The sequence below is a fragment of the Mirounga leonina genome, unplaced genomic scaffold, assembly GCF_011800145.1.
Source record: "Mirounga leonina isolate KUSES-001 unplaced genomic scaffold, KU_Mleo_1.0 Mir_115, whole genome shotgun sequence".
NCBI classification, from domain to species: domain Eukaryota; kingdom Metazoa; phylum Chordata; class Mammalia; order Carnivora; family Phocidae; genus Mirounga; species Mirounga leonina.
Genome location: NW_023270268.1, coordinates 78,625,042 through 78,648,750, shown reverse-complemented (window position 1 = coordinate 78,648,750; position 23,709 = coordinate 78,625,042). Strand labels below are relative to the sequence as shown.

General features: G+C 40.4%; 1 protein-coding gene and 1 pseudogene across 2 annotated transcripts in view; both read right to left on the bottom strand.

Annotated features, from left to right (window-relative positions):
- Window positions 1-23,709, bottom strand: part of TPRG1 (tumor protein p63 regulated 1) — a 214,820-nt gene that overhangs the window by 182,341 nt on the left and 8,770 nt on the right. The window lies entirely within an intron of this gene.
- On the bottom strand, window positions 3,668-13,703 carry LOC117999085 (annotated as a pseudogene).

The following is a 23,709-nucleotide window of genomic DNA, read 5'->3' as shown; positions in this document are numbered from 1 at the left end:
TTTCCTACGAAAGAATTCCAATTAATCAATGTAGAAGGGATGAAGAAACTAGAAAATGACCTCTGGGACACACTAAGCATGGCAGCAAGCAAGTGATACCAGTAGAGGCTAAAACTGGTGCGTGAAAGGTTAGGTGGAAGCAGGATTTGCGCATGGTCTCAAAGTATCTCTTCTAAAAATATCTAGTAATCACAAAGGGAAAAACAGTAGGTTTACAGTGGAGAAACCCGGCAGATGTCATCTTTAGCAAGTGGTCAAGGGTAATATCACCAACAGAACATGTCAACGTAATACACATGTTATGCCCTGAGAAGGACATATCACCTCTGTGGTTTCCTTCCCAATGCCTTCCATAGAATCCTGAGAAAGCATCAGACAAACCAAAACTGCAGGACATCCCACAAAATAACTCATCAGTACTGGACAAAAGTGCTAAGATCATGAAAGACAATGAAAAACCGAGGAACCGTTCCAGATGGTAGGGGACTAAGGAAACATGACAACTGACAATGATGTGGGAAGTGGAAATGGATCCTGGGAAAGAAAAAGGCCTCTAGTGGAAAAATTGGTGATATCTGAACAAAGTCCGTACTTTAGTGAATAATAGTACTGTGCCAATGTTAACTCCTTGGTTTTGATTATTGTTCTATGGGTATTTAAGATGTTAATGTAAAGAGGAGTTGCCTAAAGGGGATAGAAGAGCACTCCACTAGTTTTGCAACATTTTGGTAAGTCTAAAATTATCTCAAAATAAGAAGCTTAAAAAGTAACTGAGCTGGAATGCTAACACTGCCACCCTCTGTGGCATTAGGTAAGTCGCCTGAACCTCATCTTTCATCACGTCCAAAACTAGAGGAACAGCACCTACTTATTTGAGGACAAAATAAAAAAAGAAACCGGAGCCCCCCCCCCTTTAAGATTTATTTATTTATTTGAGAGAGAAAGAAAGAGAGTGCAAGAGTAGAAGGGGCAGAGGGAGAGGGACAGAGAATCTCAAGCAGACTCCACACTGAGTGCGGAGCCCTATATAGGGCTCCATCTCACGACCCTGAGATCACAACCTAAGCCAAAATCAAAAGTCGGACACTTAACAGATTGTGCCACCTAGGCGCCCTCCGAGGGTACGTTTAAAACTATAAATCTGGGGAGCCCGGGTGGCTCAGTCAGTTAAGCGGCTGCCTTCGGCTCAGGTCATGATCACAGGTTCCTGGGATCGGATCTCGCATTGGGCTCCCTGTTCAGCAGGGAGTCTGCTTCTCCCTCTGCCCCTCTTCTCTCCCTCCTCATGCTTTCTCCCTCCCTCTCTCTCTCAAATAAATAAAATATTTTTTAAAAACCTATAAGCTCTTTCTTTATAAATATATTATTTTTATTACTCTTTAGCCCCATTACTATGTCCTTCCCCATCCACTTAGGGTTACCAGATAAAATACAGGATTCCCCATTAAATTTGAATCTCAGATAAATAATCATTCTAGTCTAAATATACCCCATGTAATAATTGAGACATACTTACCTTAATCATATTTTTGACTATCTAACATTCAAACCAACTGGGTATCTTATATTTTTATTTACTAATTCTGGCAATCCTCCTTCTACCCAACTTCCAATTGTCAGTCCCTTTCTTTAAGACACCCCTTCCTTCCTTCAGCCTCTCTTTATACAGTGCTGATGTGCTCAGCTCTGAGGACCCTTTGGCATAACAACCTCACCTGAACACCACAGCAGTGAGTGCTCCAGGAGGGAAACACAAAGGTCAATGACAGGAGTTTGACTCTGGCAAAGCGAGTTCACGGGGAATGCATGACTCGGAGGAATTTTCTCTCTCTCTGACTTGCAATTGTGCAAAATTTCTTTTCAAATTCTTTGGGTATTTTTATTGCCCACCCCTTACAGAAGCCCAGTGATTGAAGTGTTACGTAAGTTGTTAAACCACAAGGAAAAATATCAGAACTACCAACAGCGCAGAAGATGGACCACCTCTTGGGATCTGTGGGGAGGGAATGAGAGAAAAAGAGGGAGCATTTGGGCACAATGCTTTCACATACATTAGTGGACCACATAGGAGAAGTATGCCTGTGCCCGTTTCCTGATGAGAACCTGAGGCTGAGGGAAGAAGAATAACTTAGACTCTCTCTACCTCCTCCGGAAATGATCATCTTTTTGCTTTAGGGCCATTCATTGCATCTACGTCTTTCTTTAGCACACCATCTGGTCATCGAGGTTCTGCTTGAAGGCCACCTCTCCTGTGAGTTTGTGCCCTGATTCTCCAAACCGGGTATAAGGTTTGCTTTTCTGACTCTCCACATTACTTTGAGAAATGCCTAAGACCTGGGCGCCTGGGTGGCTCAGTCGGTTAAGCGTCTGCCTTCGGCTCAGGTCATGGTCCCAGGGTCCTGGGATCGAGCCCGCATCGGGCTCCCTGCTCTGTGGGAAGCCTGCTTCTCCCTCTCCTCCCCACGTGTGCTCTCTCACTATCTCTGTCTCTCTCTCTCAAATAAATAAAATCTAAAAAAAAAAAAAAAGAAATGCCTAAGACCTTTACCTGGGATCACAGCCACATATGTCTGCATTTTATCTCCTTTTTGGCTTTGAGGGTAAGGATTGGGTCATGTTCATGTCAAGATTTCCTACAGTGCTTCCAAAGCAAAGGTGACACTTTCTAAATCAGGAGGGAAAAGGCCCAAGTCCTGGATCAGATTCACCACTGACTTGGTATATTGGTAACAGCACATACTGCTGCAGCTATGATTTTACCATGGGTAAATAGCTTCTGCTTATCCCCATATGTAATCACCCAGATGATTTCTGAGCTCCTTCCGGTTCCGGCATTCTGCCCTCCGGGACTCTGGTTTCTAATGGTGCGGCCATCTGAGTCATGGTCTCCTGTTGCCAGTGCCTTCCTGGCTGCTGAGAATGACTTCCCGTGGGTATCCTCATTTTCCCTTTCAGTTGAGACTCCCACATTCCCTTGTCCCCACCTCAGAGGTAGATCAGAAATACTAACAACAAAGATCTTCTGTAGGACATGTCCCGGGCTCTAGGGACACTTGGGAGCGAGAATAATAGGCTTTCCATGAATCAACAGCATGAAATCTTAGGGCGTCTTTCCCCTTCCTTCAGGAAGGATGCTCACTGCTTCAAAGGGAAGATGCAATTTTATTCTAACCAACAGCAGTCACAATCTCTAAGTGTATGTGTTGCTTTATAAGATATTCCTGCTGGATTTAAGTAGAGCAACACACTTCATCTTTCCAGGCCACCAGTTACCAACCGTTTCACAATGGAAACCATGTGAATAAGAGCTGTTCTCTCCTCACAGTGTTTGGTAGAAAGCAAGTAAGACAGAACTAGCAACCATGTAGAGAGTGCATACCACATGCCAGGTACCCAGCTAAGCACCTCACATGTATCATTTACTCCTTCCTGATGTCCCTGCAACATTGGTATTGTCATTCCTTTTTTTTTTTTTTTTCTTGAAAAAGAAAACCAAAGCCTGCTTTTATTGACGTACCCACAGATAGACCTGTGATTTGGAAGGGACAGGGACCCTGACACAACACTTGTGGTTAACACAACTGAAACACAAAGCAGCAGGAGATAGCTTTATAGGGACATAATGTCTCCATAAGTTAGGGAAACAGACTGCTCTCTAGCTGCTCTCTCATTTCATGTTCTTCGTGGACTCCTCTCCCTTCTTGATGGAGGCCTTAACTCAGGGATGGCTTCTGCTATCATCTTCTCTTCAAAAGGGGAGATCTTGGCGATGCCTATATTCTTCTCTATGCCTTTTGTCCCCAGCAGGAATGGTGTGGAGAAATAGCACCGTCTGTTTCTTGGGACTTAACGAAGGGACACTGGACAACTCCTTCCTTTCCGTTCATTGCCTCCGCAGAGGAGAAGACAAACCAGGCTCCCACATAGCCATGGACAGGGTGGCAGAGCCTGCTCTAGCTTTGACCTTCACCATGTCCGTGCGGGCCTCCTGGATCCTCCCAGTGACGGCTGTCCGCAGGTCGTGGGAAAAGTCCACTTTGGGAGTGCCCCAGGAGATCGGGGGATGATGGACTTCCCGGCGTGGCTGCCAGTGACAGGAACATTGACTCAAGCAGGATCCAAACTCCTCAGTTCTGCAATAAAAGTGTTGGCTCTGACAATGTCCAGGATTGTCACCCCAAAGATTTTATTGGGGTGGTATGCTCTGTGTTTCTTCAAAACTTCTGTTGCCATTGGGATGATGGAGTTAACCGGGTTTGACACGATGCCGATCATGGCCTCAGGGCAATGCCAGGTGCAGGCAGCCGCCAGGTGGCCACAATTGGGGCACTGGTGTTGAACAGGTCATCCCTATCATGCCTGGTGTCCTTGGGACTCCTGCTGGAATAACCACCACATCGCAACCTTTCAGGCAGCCTAGCAGCTGCTCAGGTGCGAGGTAGCTTTTCATGGTTGCTCTGGTCTCGATGTGGCTCAGATCTGTGGCCACTCGAGGTGTCCGAGCAATACCATAGAAGGTCAGGCGGCTGGCTCAGGGGCTGCCCGATTCCTCCTCTAGAAGTCCCTAACGCAGCTACTGTAGCCTTGTTCTGGGCTGAGGGGCTGAAGCTGTGGAGGAGAGTGATGCCCGCAGGGCAGGCGAGGGCGGAGAGCAGGGCTGGGGCAGGCAGGGCATGGACCCGCAGGTGGAGAAGCTGGCTCCGGGCAGGTGACACCCACGACCAACCTCCACTCTATACTGGACCTCCCTGCCCGCTCTGCCCGGCCTCGGGTATTGTCATCCCCATTTGAAAGATGAGGAAACCTATGCTCAGTAAGTTTAAGCAAATTGTCCAAGGTCACAGAGCTAGCCAATAATTGGAATGGGATTCAGACACATATCAAAGCCCCCTAAACATGTGTTTTTTTTTTTTAAAGATTTTATTTATTTATTTGACAGAGAGACTATAGAGAGAGAGCACAAGTAGGCAGAGTGGCAGGCAGAGGGAGAGGGAGAAGCAGGCTCTCTGCTGAGCAGGGAGCCGGACGTGGGGCTCAATCCCAGGACCCCAGGATCATGACCTGAGCCGAAGGCAGCCGCTTAACTAACTGAGCCACCCAGGCGCCCCTAAACATGTGTTTTTCTAACTACATACTGGCCACTTCTCATGTGAAAAGGCCTTAAAAATCAGAAAGCATCATGCACTGGCATTGTCACTTAATCCTCAAAACATACCAGAGAGTGATGAGGCAGGATTTTAATCCCCATTTTATAAATAAATGCAGATTGGTTCCATTAGCATACAGCTGGTAGGGGGTGAAGCTGGAAGTCCAGCCATTGTCTGCTTCCATGACCAGCTTCCCTCACCTAAAGACAGAAGCATAACCTTCAAGTTCTGTCTAAAAGCAGAATGGTTTATTATATATATATAATACTAGAAGGAGGTCATGCCTCCTTACAAGAGTATAGTTCTACCCTCCCCGTGTCTTCTGAGTCAAATTGACTTATTTTATCTGGAACAAGGAGTTTTCCTGGTGTCAGCACCTCATAACCCAAAATGGACTTCTCTCCGTCTCATGCATCATCCCCAAACCTAAACTGCTAGCAAAGTCCTGCTTCCAGAAATTTTATTATCTATAATGATGCTGTGAACTAGGAGAAGGAGCCGAGCTCTGTTCCAGGCATCAGCAGCCTATAGTGCTGGCAGGGAGAAATCCACCTTGCACTTGGTCAGGAAAGTGAATTTGATGGGAGACGAGAAAGATGGACTACCGTCAGTGTGATGTTCTTGCAGAAGCACTTTGCTGATTGTTAAAGACATTTTTTCTATGTCAATCAAAATCTAACAAAACAAAACTAAAAAGCCAGAAGCTCCATTTTCTGAGCAGGCAATGAAATCTCTAACTGGAAAAAAAAAAAAAAAAAAAAAAAAAAGTCTGATATGAGGAATTCTGCAAAGGGCGGGGGTCTTCCCTGGGTGGTCGTCCCTGAAATGAGGTCCTCAAGCCCCCGGAATCCTCAAGTAGGACTGGAAGGTACTGTTTCATTTGAGCCTTGTGATTAAGAAGACACACAGATAGGGAGTCCAAAGAAGGATTAAGTGGGAGAGGAACTGTTTACATGAAAGCTGTAGCTTTTTATTTCTTTGCCAATCCCCGCTCTGCTGCAGACCTCAAAAAGCAGGCAGTTTGCAGGGGCTGTTAATCAACTGTAAACAAACAACCCTGGAAAAAGATCATATGGTCTGACAGGCCCAGGGCTCAATGAATAATAAGCACCTTCACTTACACAGCACTTTATAGTTCAGAGTACACTTTCAATTAGATCATTTCGTTTGATTCTCAACAATAAGGGGAGGTCAGCTGGGATCGGTACCCCATTTCACACCTGAGAAAGCTGAAACCAGGAAAGACAAAGAAATGTGCCCACAGTTACACAGCTAGCTTGTGGAGGAACAAAACTCTGAACCTCTATCCCTGACTCAGGAATACAGGGTTTCCACCCTCTTATCCCACATTATAATAAAGCAAATTTGAAAAAAATAACGCCTCTTGTTTGAGTATAAGCAAACTTCCTGACATAGTGGCATCGAAATTAATTAAATGAATAAAATCTACCTTTACCATCCAAGATTGGAAAACAAAAAGTATAAGCAAATTTAAGCATGGGCAGGTACCTGAAAGATCACCACCTACTAAACTGAATTAAAGTGAATCACAGGATCTCATTTAGAGATCTACTATCACTTTGGTAGAAAGTGTATTTCACTTTCAGGCTAACAAATGAGTATTCTATACAAAGATAGGTCTAATCTTTGTCATCATTCAGCCATTCCACAAATATTTGTCTTGCTTCATGCCAGTTACTGACCTTCCCTAATTGTGAAAATACTTCAGTAGGATGGTTTCATGGAGGAAGAAATAAAGACCATTACTTTTAGCACTGACCGTGAAATAACAAATGTTTATTTAAGATAAATATTTTCCTCCTATGTAAAATGGGGAGGACATTGCCTCCTGCTACCTGGATTATTTAAGGGAGCATTAAGTGAATTAATAGAGACCATTCATATGGCTCATAAATAAAACACTTTGTTCTGAAAACCTCTTATAAGAAATATGTACACATGAAACAAGTAAAAGAGAAAGTTTCCACTTGAGGTTTGCAGGTGGCAGGGGCTGCACAAAAGTAAATCCAAGCCCTCCTGGCCATCGACGTCTCCAGCCCAGTCCAGAGTCCTCGTGGTACAGAGAGAGCTCCCACCACCCCTCCATAATCCCAGTGCGCCTTGTAGCTGCCCCTCCACTAAGCCAGGTTGTACTGTCATAAGGAATCTCTGGTTGTACTGTCATAAGGAGTCTCTGCCCACCTTAACTGAGCGCTCCTTGAGGATGGGCACTATGTCTTAATCTGTGTCCCTACTCCAGAACATTCCCTACTGTTTCGGGTACACAGACCCCATTAATTAATGTGTTCTGAATAAATGCATGAGTTAGTGAGCAAATGAAAAGTATCTTTAAGAAGGTAATGTTCTTGAAAAAAGCTGAATCACCAGAACAAATACAATTAAGATAATACTCTGTTGCATTACTCTACTGCATTTCAGAACCTAACAATCATAAGGTAACATCTCTATTTTGTAAATGGAGGGGATGCCAACCTTGATGGACCTGCCAAAGCCAGCAAGTCAGGGTCTGAGAAAGAAGGATCCAGGAATACAGTTCCCAGACATACTCCTAGTCCTAAGGAGAATCACTGCTGTCAAGTTAATCAGCCAAATCCTCCTGATTACCAGAGGTCAAGAGCACAAGCAGCAGACCATTTCTCTACTGGCTTAGGTCAAGGAGAGGCTTGACAGAGTGCCAGGAAGTACAATGAATGTTTTACCTTACAAATGCTGAGGAGACAACATGTTCCTTTTAGCATTAATTGCTTCATTCAAAAGAAGCCATTTAGAATCAGTCTGGTCTTTTTCCTTGATGAGCAATTTCAGGCTGCCTACCAAAGCTTTTGTTTGTTGGGAGGAGAGAGGAAGAGAAAGCATTTTGTTAAGGCATTTTAATTTTCATATTTAATGAAACAGATTGGGTAGCAGTTTCCTTTGATTTTATTTCCCTGTTCCCTGAATACCTTCTTGTGTATTACATATTCTACTGGAGCTTCCTGCAAGAACTTTGCTACATTTTACAAGTTAAGGCTGTCAAATGTTACCCACTGAATCAAATACATTTCTTGTGCCAATATTCAGTTGTTATTATTGTTGTAACTGACCAGTCATAAATCTCAAAACTGGAGAGAAAGAGAACATGGACCGGTATTTCCCCATATTCTCTTGAGCACGTAAAATTATATAACTCTCTGAAGCCCTCATGTTATTGCTGCACCTAAAATGCTTTGCATTCTTCACAGGAGAAATCCTTTAACAGGGTTACTTTTCCTTAGTACGAGAGAGTTAATCAATCAATCAGAAATTTCATTGGTTTTAATTAATTAACAAGGATGTAGAGAAAAAGAGCACCGGATTGGAGTCAGGAGGCAAGCTCGCTTGTTTCAGCTATTATTTATTACAGTGTTTTCTCCTTTTTTTCTCCCTGATAAAAGGACAGAGACTCTGTCTGTTTTGTTCATATTTAGAACAGAGCAGGAACAGAGCCTGGCCAATAATAGGGGTTCAATCAAATTTGTGGAATAAATGAATAAGATCATTCAACTGTTTGACTTGGTTTTCCTGGGCCTCAATTTCCTTCTTTGTTAAAAAACCAAAAGTGTTGATTATGTCTGTGTTTCCTACCTCACAGATGAGATAAATTATGGCTTTGTGAAACTGTTGAGTTATGCACATAATTAAAGAGTAGCATCATTAGTAATAGCAGCAGGTCTGCACTTGATCAGCTGTGTGACCTTGGCCAAAACATTTCAATTCTCTTGGCTTTCAGTTTCTCATCTGTAAATGGACAAGATTGCACTAGATGATCCCTACATTTCCTTCCAGCTCAAACCAAGATCTTTAAACCGTCAACAAATACTTATTTAGTACCTACTCTATGCAAAATCTTCTAGGAAAAAACACCAAGGTATAACCTAAGAGATTTCAAAGAAAAATAAAAACAATAACTTTTGTAAAATACTTCCTCCGGGTTATTTTTCTAATATAAAAGTAGGCCATTAGGGAAAAGCATGGGAAGATGTGAAAACCAGATTTCACAAGAAAAGTCATTTGGGGAAATCAAAAATTGAGTTAGCTGCTGGTATGCATCTTGTGGGGATCATTCTGACCTTCCAAATTGCTTGTGCAACAAACTTGGATTTGACATTTCGTGTTGGCTTTTACAGTCTACCTAATGAGAAATATCTTTACAAAGAGCGACAGCATCCTGCTTAAAACTGTTCAAGAAAATGTAGATTTCAGGGAAAGGGGAAGCCAAGAAGTAAAGCAGCATAAATAAGCTATTGTGATTTAAACACGATACTTCCTTTGAGTGTGTGGACAACTCAAGACAATTCCTGTCACAAAAAGAATAAGCATATTCACAGCTCTCAGAGGAATTCATTGATTCAAGGAGTCAGACAATTTCCTCCAGAATTCAGCTGATTCAGTGAAGAAACCAACCCATCAACAAATATAAACGGTATATAGATACTAGATACTACAGGGAATTAAACAGGTAAGACCACACTACTTGCCCTCAAGGATATTTATGAGATCATCCATGACATAAAGCTAAAAATCCTTCTAATATAACATGTCCAAAATTAATTTCATACTTTTAATCCTCAAACCTACTCTTCTTCATTTGGCCTATCTTGAAAAATTCCACCTCAGTTCACTTTACCTACACAAACCAAAAAACAATGGCTTTTCTTCATTCCTGCTCTCTCATTTCCTATGCCAAATGAGTTACCAAGGCTTCGTGTCATAAATGACCCCCATGAAATACAAACACAGACATGGGAAGACCTCTAGGAGAAGGGGTACATTCATCAGAATAGACAAGGTTCTGCTTCAATAACAAATTACTGACATATCAATGGTTTAACACAACAAACATTCACTTCTTGCTCATGTTATAGCCTGATGGAGGTTGGCTGTACTTGGTGGTTCTTCTAAGCCATTATTCAATGATTCAAGTTGCTTCTACCTTCTAGCTACAATAAGTATATGGTCGTCAAGATTCACCATAAGAAGAGAAAGGGAACTAGAATATATGAGCTATTTTTAAAGGTCAAACTTAAAAGTGGTTTACATGTCTTCTGCTCACTTCCCATTGGCCCAGACTCAGCCCAATAAAACTGAGTCCCAATCTAACCTCAAAGAGGCTAAGAAGTGTAGTCTCAGCAAATCCAGGAAGAGAAAATTGTGTGGTAAACTCAGAGTGTTATCTTTGCCATGAGGGCTGATACCTAAATTAGATTAGCTCTCCTATTTAAAGGGATTTTTCAGGCACTAAGATCCACATACTCTCAGGGTTCTCTACCTAACGGACAGAATCTATTCATAATTAAAGTCTTCCTACAATTCTGTGGTTTCATCCTCTAGGAAAATAAAAATTCATAGATCTGTGTCTTTACTGTCACCTACCTCACTCTGGGATAAAATACTTTTGCTCATACTGTACTATACAGCCTAATAATTTACCTTTAGCATTTCTACAAGTGTCCTCCTTTTCTATGACAGAATAAATGTGTCACTCTTCACATGGTTTCCCATTTTCCCCACAATCATTTGAAACTGCAAAGATCCCAACAAGACCTGGGCTCTAATGGGGGTATGTGATGATGGGGGAAAATTCAGAAATTTTTCAAAGCCCTGAAATCACTCAACCCACACCAGCAAGGTTGACCAAGGTTGCCTTTTCTGCTATAATAATTTAGACAAACTTTCTTGAACCTTCTTAGCACTCTTGCCTCTCTGGGCCCATTTAGCAACTAACCCTCATTTATCTTTCAAGTCTAAACCTAGATACCACTTTTCTTCGGAAGACATTCTTGGCCTCCCAAGTCTGGCTGGGTGCCCATATTATGTGAATGCAGAGTACGCTGCTCTTATCTTTCTCACAGCTCTTGCCACACTCTGGGTTAACAGCATCGTTTTTTTGGAGGGAGGGGTGTTTTGTATTCCTCAATGAGCTCTTTGACACACATGGACTCGGTTGTTGTGGTAGTGGTGATGCTGGCTGTGTCTCTGTCTTCTAAAGCCATTCAGATCCTCAAAATTGTATTTGTTGAATGAATGAGTGAGCATATGCATGAATAAGGGAAAGAGTGGCTAAATAAATTTTGGAATAATTTTAAGGAGGCCAAACAATGTCGGCAGTTGGTGACCATAGTTGAAGTTCACGTATTGGGAATAAGAAAGTTTCAGAAGGATTGACTTTCATAAAACTTGCTTTGGTCACCTCAGGTTAGAAGTGTTCATGCTCCATAATCAGAATACCTATAATGCCTTAGGCCTTTCTTATGGCAGTGAACAAATGTGACTTCTTGTCATAATGTCTTTGTCTTATGGCTTTAACTAGATGGTGAACTCTAGAAGAAAAGGACTAGTCTCTGTCTCAGTATATTTCTCAATACTTAGTTCAATGTCCTATGTGTAGTAGAACTCCTGAATATTCATTGTAGATACTGTATCCTATAAATGCATGTTGAATTAAAAAATAGATACACCATACAGAATTTTATATCTGAACATTTGCCCTGTGCATCCATGTCAATTCCAATCCCATCTTAAGGTCTCTGTTCCTAGTCCATCTCCCATCTGATAGTCTAGTTTAGGAATATTAGTGACAAATAGTTTACAGAGCATAAAGCAAATACATGTCTTCTGGAAAATCTTTACTCCCTATGTCTTAGTTTTCTTTTTTTGGAAGTAAAGCGCAGCTACCATTGTCCTGGCTAAATCATATGGTGGTATGTAACTCAAATTGGATATTGTTTATTATCAAACTTGTAATGTGGGAAAGACTTTTAACCATTTTATAATCTTTATTACATGCCATCTGAAGGCAGATTGGCTGCTGTCCTTGGGAGAAGAGATCAGCCTCCCACCTTCATGTGATAGTTCCCAAGTCAACCAACTGGTTTCTTTGTACATGCTCCTGGGACAAAGCAATTTAGTTTTTGTCTATAAAATACTCAAATGGGTAAGAAGAGTAATTCATACTATACTCTAGACCAAATGTCCTCTTGTTATTCTAAATTATTCCCATTCCAATATATAGACAATGACATCAAATGTCAAAGTAAAGATTACCAAAAAAAACAAAAACAAACAAAAAAAAACGAAAAACTAAAACAATATTAAAATGTCCCAGATTTGAGCAATAAGAACTTCATCCCATTATCAAATTCTCAAAGAGAAATTAAAGTCCCAAATTAACATCCTTTCCTATTGTAAATTTTGTACCAAGAAAAAAAATCTTTCCTATTTTCTTCCCATTTCAGCCAGGGGATCTGTTGGCTCAGAACCCTGAACAGAGCATGGGTTCCCATATCACCCCCAGCCTGAGCTCTCTACTAATAGAACAGGGGCAATTCCTTAAAGGGTCTTCCCAATTCAATTAATCCAATCAAGCCTTTCTCATGTCCCACTAGTTAAAAATACCAGGAAGTTAATATACACAAACGTTATCACAATGCCTATTCCACACATCCAAAATATATTTAAAAAAAAACCACAAGCAAATCCCCAGCCCTTAGAACCAATATCCCGGTCAAAATGACATACTTAGATCTCTCTCAAGGTCTTTAACATTAAGACACACATAGCTGTTGCCAAGACCCAAGCAGATGACTAGGATATCTGACTAAAAGAGAATAAAGAGAAAAAATAATATCTACATCTTTTTAGCCTTACCAATCTCTTTGTCCAGAGTCTACATCTTGAAACTTAAACTTAGTGAGAATACCTATGATTAGGTTAAGAGTAAGGATATTTACCCTAAGTGTAGGTGGGGAGAATTCACTTGTGCATAGTCTCAACTTTTTTTTTTTTTCTTCAGAGGGTGACTTCCTTGTTCCTCCCCGCCCAAAGTTTAGAAATTTTCAGCGGTAGCAGCCCCAGTCATCAGGTCACTGTTTGTTTGTTTGTTTTCTTCCATGCAGCCTCTGAAACCTAACAATACCGAGCTTCACTTTGAACCTGTGTTCAGAGCTGTGTAAAAGCAGCATCGCCTCCACACCCAGCCTTCAGCAGGCACGCTTCGCATCTGGCCAACACTGGTACTGCAGGGTTTGTAACGGGCTAGTGTTACTTACCACTACTAATCTAGGGACCCCTCCATTGTGAAAATCATAATGTCATGAGTTCTGAGTTTTCCAGCTGCGTTTGTTTTTGACCAAATCCGGTCTGTCCATATCTCCCAGCATTGGCTAGTCCCATTTTGAACATGTTGCTCCACCAGAGTAACACTTACACCAAGGCTGGCCACCATCTCTTCTGGTCACTGTATTTTCTGCTAGTATGTCTCTGTGTTAGGCACAGTTAACATGCCCTCCTAGGTCTAATAAGTTCTCAGTGGCTTCCCAGATACTTGGCCACTTACTTTAGTACTACCGTCATCCCCAGCACCTCCCCATCTGCTAGCATGGCCTCCATTGTGCTGGCTGTGGCCACAACCAGAGTATCTCCAGCCAGGTCACAGGACTGGGACCTGACCTGACCCACAAAGGTGTTTGTTCCTTCTGCCACTTTGGAATTTGGATACAGTTCTAACACACAGGACATGGAACCTGGCTTCCCTAAGTACTATCTCCTTTAAAGGGGCCACGTTGTATAACCTAAAAGTACAACGGTGTCTCCCTATAATAAGAAACTTGACTACTGAGTGACAGGTGGTGGCAAGGAGCTGGCAAATAAATTCCTCTCCCCACCTCTTTCCAGAGATGACCCAAGTGACTGAACAACCACTGGTTATTTTTTTATGAAGAGGTGGCCCCCTCTTCTGTAACTACCACCTTATATTTGTTTACCTATTTTCCTCCTTACCACCTTTTCTCTCACCTTTTCCTGCCCAAGATTGTACCTTCCAATGAAGTATTTGTATTAAACTTTGCCTCAGGCAAAGGAAGCAAGATGGTTTGAACGGGAGATAAGAGTGTTCTTCAAGGGAAAGTTTGAGATCTCAGAGGACAAGCAAACTGATACGACAGGAAAAGGGGATACAGCCAACTCTAACTTCTCTTTGAGCAGAATATTTTTAGTGTTTTTTATTATTTTTATTTTAAATTGTGTTAAAATATGTATAACATAAAATGTACCATCCTAACCAATTTTCACTGTACAGTTCAGCAGTGTTAAGTACATTCACACTGTGGTGCATCTGATCTCCAGAACTCTTTTCACCTTGCAAAACTGAAATGCTATCCTCATTTAACAAAAGCTCTCCCTTCCCCCTCCCCGCAGCCCCTGGCAACCACCATTCTACTTACTGTCTCTATGAATCTGACTACTCTCGATAGCTCATATAAATGGATTCATATAGTATTTCACTTTTTTAATGACAAGCTTATTTCACTTAGCATAAAGTCCTCAATGTTCATGCATGTTGCAGCATATATCAGCATTTCCTTCTTTTCAGGGTTGAATAATATTCCATTGTATGTATACTGTTTATTCATTCACCTGTCAATGGACACTTGGGTTGCTTCTATCCTTTGGTTATTGTAAATAATGCTGCCATGAATATGGGTGTTCTCTTTGAGACCCTACTCTCATTTCTTTGTGGTATATACCCAGAAGTAGAATTGTTAGATCATATATTAATTCTATTTTTTTACTTTTTTAGGAGGCTGTCATGCCATTTTTCATATGGCTGCCTCACTGTATATTCCCACCAACAATGCAGGGAACCAATGGTCAGCCATTAATATTTTTTTTAAGTACTTTTATTTTATTTTATTATGTTATGTTAATCACCATACATTACATCATTTGTTTTTGATGTAGTGTTCCATGATTCATTGTTTGTGTATAACACCCAGTGCTCCATTCAGTATGTGCCCTCTTTAATACCCATCACCAGGCTAACCCATCCCCCTAACCCCCTCCCCTCTAGAAACCTCAGTTTCTTTCTTTTTTTTTTTTTTTTAAGATTTTATTTATTTATTTGACAGAGAGAGACACAGCGAGAGAGGGAACACAAGCAGGGGGAGTGGGAGAGGGAGAAGCAGGCTTCCCGCAGCTCAGGGAGCCCGACATGGGGCTCGATCCCAGGACCCCGGGATCATGACCTGAGCCGAAGGCAGACGCTTAACAACGGAGCCACCCAGGCGCCCCTCAGTTTGTTTCTCAGAGTCCATAGTCTCTCATGGTTCATCTCCCCCTCCGATTTCCCCCCCTTCATTTCTCCCTTCCTACTATCTTTTTTTTTTTTTTAACATATAATGTATTATTTGTTTCAGAAGTACAGGTCTGTGATTCAACAGTCTTACACAATTCACAGTGCTCTTTATATTTTTTTAAGGGCTTGTATAATGAAGCACAACTGCATTGGACAAATCTATGCCAGGTGAGCTGTAGAGATCCATACCAGTGGAAATCCAGCTCTATAATCAAAATATGAGCCACTGCCGATTACCTAAGTCAACAATCCAAGAGAATTTGGCTTACCATAGTATTAAAGCCTACACCTATTGCCCTAGCTATTGTGTAAGGGTCAATTTCCCCTGCAGTTCAGCCTCCAAATATTAGCCCCTGGGACTATTTCTCAAGATTCCCATGTACCAATTAATAGGTTGGAGTTTGCAGTGGAAGGCAATAAGTAACACTCCACTCCTCTCTCAAGATCCAATCTACTTGAGAAATGACTCAAGAATTATCAAAGATCAGGGACACCTGGGTGGCTCAGTCGTTAAGCGTCAGCCTTTAGCTCAGGGTCCTGGGATCAAGCCCCGCGTCAGGTTCCTGCTCAGAGGGAAGCCTGCTTCTCCCTCTCCCACTGTCCCTGCTTGTGTTCCCTCTCTCACTGTGTATCTCTCTGTCAAATAAATAAATAAATAAAATCTTAAAAAAAAAGAATTATCAAAGATCAGAACAGTAGCTTTACTACAGAAATCACTTTTCTTCCTCCTCAGTTTCAAGCTCTACTCCCAAACTGAATGCACGCATCCTGCCTCAAGCAGAGCTGGACTAGACCACCACAAGTTCCCACCAACAGAGTACATGTGTGTCCTACAATCAAGTCTAAGAGTGGGTGACATGAAGCGAAGATGAGTGGTCTCTTTCTTTACTTCTACAAAAACAGAAATTCCTACTTTATGTACAAAGAGAATTTAGGTAGGAATAGAGTTCTCCTTATATCTCCCCTTAGCCACAGCTGTGGTTTAGCTCAACAGTTCTATTGTAGTTGAGATTTTTCTATGAGTCTTGCAGCCCCTCAAGGTTACATCTGAGGAATCCAGTCAACCCTCTGGGCCAAATACTAGGAATTAGGGTTTCTACAAAGTGAAAAATGGGATGCTGGGCTCCTTACCAGTGACAGAGGCCAAGCCTAAATCTACAACTATCATCACCAGTCCTCTTCTTCCTCATCAAATTCTTATTTGGAGGAAGTTGGGTGGTGTGGGAGAGCTCCTATTCAGTGTCATTCATGGAATAAATTCAGTGATCTAAATTCTCCAGATTTTAGCTCTAGTTATTTAAAGAAGAGATTTGGAATTAAAACACATACATTTTACTTTCTCAAAGTATTGTCTTTTTCTTTCAAGAAAAGTTATCTTTATTGCCTGGATGTTTGGGAAAGGGCTCTTGAAAGCATGGGGATATAAAAACATTTCTCACTTTATTCTCCAAACACTATTTTGCTGCATATGGAAATAAGACTGGGAGTCTCTATAAAAAATAAAAATAGTCCATAAATTTTATTTAAGTTTTCTATAACAACCATGAATTATTTTTAAAATCAGAAAAGAACACCAGAGCCTTTTTTTAAAAACAGAGTGTATTGCCATCGTTTGGACACATTCCCATAAAAAGAAAATCACCAGATTTCATAAGGCACTATTTTCTCACCTATAAAGTTGGAGAAATGCTAGTATTTGCTGCTTAATTTTGGGAGACATAACAGACATTCTGAACACACGGCACCTAGGTGTCTGGTACAAAGTCTGTGCCCAACAAATTGATTTCGTACTCTAGGAGATCAACAAAACTCGCCCTAGAGCTGGTGCCATGGAGGTGCATTCACTAGTTATCTCCCAAAATACCCCACAGTAAAATTATCATGATGATATATTCGATGATTCGATGATGATTATTCGATGATCAATCATTTGATGATGATTATTCGTCATGTAATAGAGTTTTGGGTAGGGGCGCCTGGGTGGCTCGGTCTTTGGGCGTCTGCCTTCCGCTCGGGTCATGATCCTGGGGTCCTGGGATCGAGCCCTGCGTCGGGCTCCCTGCGTCAGGCTCCCTGCTCCGCGGGAAGCCTGCTTCTCCCTCCCCCACTCCCCCTGCTTGTGTTCCCTCTCTCGCTGTGTCTCTGTCAATTAAATAAAATCTTAAAAAAAGAGAGAGAGAGAGAGAGACTCAAGGATAGAGAACAAACAGAGGGTTGATGGAGGTAGGAGGGAGAGGGCTGGGCTAGACAGGTGATGGGTATTAAAGAGGGCACTTGTATTGAGCACTGGCTATTGTATGTAAGTGATAAATCACTGAATTCTACACCTAAAACCAATATTGCACTGTATGTTAACTAGCTAAAATCTTTTTAAAATACAGTTTTTGGGGTGTACCGGGGTGGTGAAGTCGGTTGAGCATCTGACTTTTGATCTCAGCTCAGTTCTTGATCTCAGGGTCAATGAGTTCAAGCCCCACATCGGACTCCCTGCTCGGAGGGAAGCCTGCTTCTCCCTCTCCCGCTCCCCCTGCTTGTGTTCCCTCTCTCGCTGTGTCTCTCTCTGTCAAAAAAATAAAATCTTAAAAAAAAAAAAACAGAGTTTTGGGTATTTTAGCTGCTGGTCAGGTAAGGGAAAACAATTTTTTTTAACAAATCCAGACAAACATCTGGATATTTTTCATCATGAAAAACAGTTCTTAAGCAAGAAATAATACCAATTACACACAAATTCTTCCAGAATATAGAGTAGGAGGGAAAATCTTCCAACTAATTTTATGAGACCAACAGTGCTCTGATAACAAAACCAAACAAGAAAAGAAAGAAAGAAAGAAAGAAAGAAAGAAAGAAAGAAAGAAAGAAAGAAAGAAAGAAAGAAAGAATAAAATTATACACCAATATCTCTTATGAACACAGATGTAAAAATTTGCAAATGGAATCTAATTGCATATGAAAAGGATGATATATCATGACTAAGCAGAGTTAATCACAAGAATGCAAGGCTGGTTTAACATTCAAATATCGGTCAATGTAATTCATATATCAACAGAATAAAAAGGAATAAATAATAGAGTATCTCACGGGCTACAGAGGAATTTTTTTGTCAAAATTTGACATTCATTCCTGATTTAAAAAAAAAAAAATCAAACAGACCTCTCAGTAAACTAGGACTAAAAGGGAACTTCCACAACCTGATAAAAGGTAAACCCACAAAAGAATTAAGCTAACGTCATACTTAATGGTAAGAGACTAAATGTTTTCCCCCTAAGACCAGGATCAAGACCAGAATCTCTGTTCTCACCACTTCTACTCGGTATTGTACCAAAAGTACAATCTGATGCAACAAGTCAAAGGAAAAAAAAAAAGACATACTGGATGGAAAGGAAGAAATGAGTCTCTAGTCATAGGTAATATGATTGCCTAAAGAAAGAATCTCAAAAAATACTCAAAAAAGCTGTTAGAATTCATACATGAGTTTAACAAGAGTGCAGGATATATATGGTCAATCATATTTTTCTATATCAACAATGAATAATTAAAAATTGAAATGTAAAAAGTATTTACAATAGCAGCAAAAAGCATGAAATACTTACGTGTAAATCTTTCAAATTATCAGCAAGTTAAAATGTTAATTTTTTTCTAAACCTATTTACAGATTCAATACAATTCCAGTTGAAATCCCAGTAAGAATTTTTCTTTTAGAAATTGACAAGCTGATTCTAAAATTTACAAAGAAAGGTGATGAAACAAGAAAAGATGAAACAATTTTGAAAGGAAAAGCAAAGTTGGAGGGGTTATACTACATAATTTCCAGACTTACTATAAAGATGTAATAGTCAAAACAGTTTGGTGTTAGAGAAAGTTTGTTAAAGGTATAGATCAGTGCACCAAAATAGAGTCAAGAACAGACTCACATGTGGTCAATGGAGTTCAATAAATGTGCAAAGGTAATTCAACAAAGGGTAATCTTTTCAACAAATAGCTGGAACAATTCTGTGTCCATCTGCAAAAACCCCAAAGGAACAAAAATCAAAAAAAGAACCTAGATCCCCACCTTGCCCCTTAGGCAAAACTTAACTCAAAAATGAATCATAGACCTAAATGTAAAAAACTATAAAACTTCTAGAAGAAAAAAGGGGGGGGGGTACTTTGTAACCTTCAAAATACACAAAGAGTTCTTAAAGCATAAGCCATAAAAGACAATTTGATATATTGAACTTTATCAAATATAAGCACTTTTACACTTTGAAACTCCTGATAAAAGGACAGTAATCACAGACTGGGAGAAAGTATTTCCAAATGACATATCTGGCTGGTAGCCAGAATATATAAAGAACTCTCAAAATTCAACAATTAAATAAAAAACTTTTTTACGTGGTCAAAACATTTGAATGGATAATTTACCAAAAAATATAAAAACGGCAAGCAAACCATGCAAATTAAAACCACAATGTAATACAATTACATGCTTATTAGAATAAAACATTTAAGAAAAAATTGACAATACAAAGTGGAGCAAAGTAAAATTCCTCCTACATTGCTGATGAGAATGAAAAGTGTTACAGCCCCTTTGGAAATCAATTTGGAAGTATCTTATAAAGTTAAACATAAACCACACAATGAAGCAATCCTACTCCTAGGTATTTACCCAAGTAAAATGAAAACCTATGTTCACACAAAACCATGTAAATGTTCATAGCGACTTTATTTACAATCACCCAAATCTGGAAACAACTATGGTACATACATATATCTAATACTATTCAGTCATAAGAAGGAACTAAACCAATCCATGCAATAGCATGGATGAATCTCAAATGCATTATTCTAAGTTTAAGAAGCTAGTCTCAAAACTCTAGTGAAATCAGAGAAAAAGAGTAATTAATTCAATAGTGCATGACTTCACTTCTAGGACAATCCTGCAAAGCCAAAACTATAGGGTGAAGAACAGATCAGTGGTTGCCAGGGGAGAGGGACAAAGGAATCCTAGAGAGTCTAGGGGAGTGAGAGAACTGTTCTCTGTTGTGATGGCCGTGGTGGTTATAAGATGGAATGTTTGCCAAAATTCACAGAACTGTGTACTAAAAGGATGAGCTTTACTGTAGGTTAATTTACCTTAAATATTTTTTTAAGTGAGAAAATTAATTCTTGATTGTATAGCAAGTTTTCCTCTCATTTCACACACTAAGGTATACTATAAACCCATAATTCAATGTAGTATTTCTATCCTGAGTTTCTACTCTGCTGGGTTGGTAGACAAACTTATCATCAGTTCTTCCTAAGACTTATCCCCCATCCCGGTTTCTCCCAAGTTTATGCCATACTTAATATTCCACAGGCAGTAGCAAGGTGGGAGGGCCGTGGCAATGGATTCATACATAGTCCTAGGTCCACATGGTGGCTGCATCCATTGTCCCTTGCTGCATAGCCCATTATATCTGGTAACTCCCCAGTGTTTCCCTGTCACTCTTGGAAAAAGAGAATTTTTCTTACAAGGCTGCTGTGTATCAATTTTTACATTGTATTCCACGCACGAGGCAGCCATTTCCTCTTTAGGGTCTAGTTACCGTTCCATCAGTGCCAGTGGGAAGTAGGGTGTAAGAGCCTTCTTCTCCGGACCACAGAGCTCTCTGAATCATCACTTCTTTCTGCCTTTCTCCCTCCCTCTCCCTCTCTCTCTCTCTCTCCCCACCCCCATGCCCTCACTTCTGTACACAGTGCCCAGAGGAATACTCTGCTCTCTCCTCTGCTTGCTTCTGGCCAAAATACTTTGTCTATACCCTGAAATACCAACCTTTTACCTTCTCCACAAAAACTCTCAAAGTTCCCCTGAGGGCTTAGGCTTTTCCATGACAAATGTCAGAAAGACAAACGGGCTATTTCTGAGGTCAGCCCTTTCACTGCCTCCCCTGAGGCAATCAGGTAAAGTCCAGGGGTGAAGAGAGATGGAGGGGAGATGGAAACACTGCTAGAACAAAACAGATTGATATCTTAAAACATTGCTCCACCTCTCTTGGATAAGAAATTTTAAAGGTGCTACTTTAATTGCAGTTTCCTTTACAGGAAGATGGAAATACCTGATTTGACATTATCAAAACCATGTTATTGTGTTATGAGATTATGGTTTCTACAGAAGGTAGGAACTAAGATATTTGAATGCAAAGAATAATGTGTGAGCCAACAAGTGTAAAAGAATGTGCATAAAATCATACTAAGAAAAGTTGCCGGTCTATCAGCATTCCGGACAGCAGTTCTGCAGCACAAAAAAAAAAGAAAAAAAAGAAAGAAAGAAAAACAGATTCTAAAAAAATAAGATTTTTGAAAACTGTCAAACATTAAGTAAAAAAAAATAATAATCAGTGAAAAAGAGTAATTAATTCACATATTGCATATTCTCCTGTTTTAAACCTCCCAGTGTCAATCAGGTACTTTTGAAGGAGACCTTTAGAAACCTAAGCTCACTTAAAACATTCTCTTTCTCACAAGCAGCCAGTCAGGGACCTACTTGTTCTGAGGGCTATTGTCAACACGCCCCTGCCTCCAGCCCCAAACGAAGTCAGCCTGCCTTGCTACCAGTCTACACAATCACATGTTGGACCCAACTGCAGAGCACACTTTCCAGATGTCCAGAATTTCAGGCTGTTCAGACATAAATGAAGCCCTGTGTTTCACAAGCCAGCAACCTGCTGGGGGCTAGAGGGACCACTTTCAGTTGGGCAAGCAATCAACCTGGTTTTTCCCTGGGTGTGTATAGAAGCGAGGTGGTAAGTTGCCCGTCACACAAAGTATTCAAGGAGGGAATAGATGGGTTTGGAGGGCTTATTGCAGAGAGAATTCAAAGGCAGGGGGTCTAAATAGCTTTAAAAAATATCCCACCACCATGAAACCTTAGGATTCTATGAAATGCTATTTTTTCCAAAGAAGTGAGAAAAGGATAGTACATTCTAAGAAACTTCTCTTCCCTAATGAATCAAAGCCTAGCTGATTCCATAGAGAAATAAAGCAAATGATACCACATGCAGGAATTGTAGAACCTGAGATATAAATCAGAGATAGTCTACAAATTAGGGATATTTTAAAAATTATATATTAATTGAGTGTAGTATTTGTAGCGGTTTATGTAATTTTTCCCTTAAGATAAGTTTGTGCTATAGGACTGCCCTGGGGTTGTAGGATTTGTTGAATGCAGAAGAACAGACTTTCCTCATTTGAAATAAGGAAAGAAGAGTAGCACGATTCAGTGGGAAAAATGGGCCCACATATGGGAATTTCTCTAAAGGAATGATGTTGCAATGCTTTCAAGTCTACTTGTTATTGCAAGGTAATGACTAATAGAGTGAAGCAAATCCATAGGAGAAAAAGGGGGGAATTTGTGATAGACATACTATGAAGCAAAAGGCATGTTTAAGAGAATTTTTAATTTTTTAAGCCACTGGTTTGACAAAAACTAAAATTTCATTTTGACCAAATGCTCTCATAAGAAAATAAATGTGTTCAGATGGAGAAATTGTTTCCTGCTTTTAATCAATATGTATTCCATACTGTCTGAAGTTCTATGAACCCCAAAGAAATGAGACCAAGTCCGTGAGCTCTTTCCTTTACATTCTTCTCCACAGTAGGTCACATGAAGAAATCAAGTCATCAAAGTCATGCGATTGCAGGGGGCATAGGGAAAAATCTTTGTACCTTTTGCTCAATTTCGCTATAAATCTAAGACTGCTCTAAAAAAATTAAATCTCCTAAAAAAAAAAAAAAGTCAGAGGATTTCATTTTACCTAGATGTTTCCAAGAATTAGATAGTATTTTTTTTTCCAAGATTAAAAAAAAAAAAATCGGGGTACCTGGGTGGCTCACTCATTGAACATCTGACTCTTGATTTCTTGATTCCTGCTCAGGTCATGATCTCAGGGTCCCAGGACAGAGCCCAGCATCAGGCTCCCTGCTTCCCCTCTCCTTTTTCGTCTGCCTCTCCCCCCACTCAAGTACTCTGTGTATCTCTCTTTCTCGCTCTCTCTCTCAAATAAATAAATAAATCTTTTTAAAAATTACATGTGCATTTAAATTATTTCTAAAAGAAATTCTTTAACTTTATTCTTAAAAATTATTACTGGAAAGAGTTCTGGACTAAGAGTCAACATGTAGTCCCAGCTCTGATCACAGCCCCACATGCCACCAGCTAAGTGAGTTTGTGTTAGTTCCTCTTTCTGGACCTCAGTGTCATCAGATGGAAATTGGGAGAGTATCACCCTTCCCTACCTAAAATGAGAGGAACATGAAAACCTTTTGAAAAGAATAAGGTCATATACAAATGTAAGCAAGGAAGAAAGAAAACAGTATGCTGTAGGAATCCTTCCTTCCTTCCTTCCTTCCTTCCTTCCTTCCTTCCTTCCTTCC